The following is a 1,429-nucleotide window of genomic DNA, read 5'->3' on the forward strand; positions in this document are numbered from 1 at the left end:
TTTAAAGCTTGTGTTTCCTTATTAATTTTCTTTTTGGATGATCTGTCCATTGGTGTAAGTGAAGTGTTAAAGTCCCCCACTATTATTGTGTTACTGCCGATTTCCTCTTTTATAGCTGTTAGTAGTTGCCTTATGTGTTGAAGTGCTCCTATGTTGAGTGCATATATCTTTATAATTGTTATATCTTCTCTTGGATTGACCCCTTGATCATTATGTAGAGTCCTTCCTCGTCTCTTGTAACAAGCTTTATTTTAAAGTCTATTTTATCTGTTATTAGTATTGCTACTCCAGCTTTCTTTTGATTTCCATTTGCATGGAATATCTTTTTCCATCCCCTCACTTTTAGTCTGTATGTGTCCCTAGGTCTGAAGTGGGTCTCTTGTAGACAGCATATATATATGTCTTGTTTTTATATCCATTCAGTGAGCCTGTGCCTAATCAGCTGTTAACCTTATGGGAGTTCCCTTGTATGTTATTTGTCATTTTTGCCTTGCTGCTTTCAATAGTTTTTCTTTGACTTTAATTTTTGCCAATTTGATTACTATGTGTCTCGACGTGTTTTTCCTTGTGTTTATCCTGTATGGGACTCTCTGCACTTCCTGGACTTGGGTGGTTATTTCCTTTCCCATGTTAGGGAAGTTTTCGACTATAATCTCTTCAAATATTTTCTCAGGTCCTTTCTCTCTTTCTTCTCCTTCTGTGACCCCTATAATGTGAATTTTGTTGCATTTAATGTTGTCCCAGAGGTCTCTTAGGCTGTCTTCATTTCTTTTCATTCTTTTTTCTTTAGTCTATTCCGCAGCAGTGAATTCCACTATTCTGTCTTCCAGGTCACTTATTTGTTCTTCTGCCTCAGTTATTCTGCTATTGATTCCTTCTAGTGTATTTTTCATTTCAGTTATTGTACTGTTCATCTCTGTTTGTTTGTTCTTTAATTCTTCTATGTCTTTGTTAAACATTTTTTTGCATCTTCTCGATCTTTGCCTCTGTTCTTTTTCCGAGGTCCTGGATCATCTTCACTGTCACTATTCTGAATTCTTTTTCTGGAATTCTTTTTCCAAGGTCCTGGATCATCTTCACTATCGTTATTCTGAATTCTTTTTCTGGAAGGTTGCCTAGCTCCACTTCATTTACTTGTTTTTCTGGGTTTTTTTCTTGTTCCTTCATCTGGTACATAGCCCTCTGTCTTTTCATCTTTTCTATCTTTCTGTGAATGTGGTTTTTGTTCCACAGGCTGCAGCATTGTAGTTCTTTTTTTTTTTTTTTTTTTTTTGTGGTACACAGGCCTCTCACTGTTGTGGCCTCCCGTGTTGCGGAGCACAGGATGGACGCGTAGGCTCAGCGGCCATGGCTCACGGGCCCAGCCGCTCTGCGGCATGTGGGATCTTCCCGGACTGGGGCATGAACCCGTGTCCCCTGCATCAGCAGG

Source organism: Physeter macrocephalus, chromosome 9 (genome assembly GCF_002837175.3).
Source record: "Physeter macrocephalus isolate SW-GA chromosome 9, ASM283717v5, whole genome shotgun sequence".
Lineage (NCBI taxonomy): Eukaryota > Metazoa > Chordata > Mammalia > Artiodactyla > Physeteridae > Physeter > Physeter macrocephalus.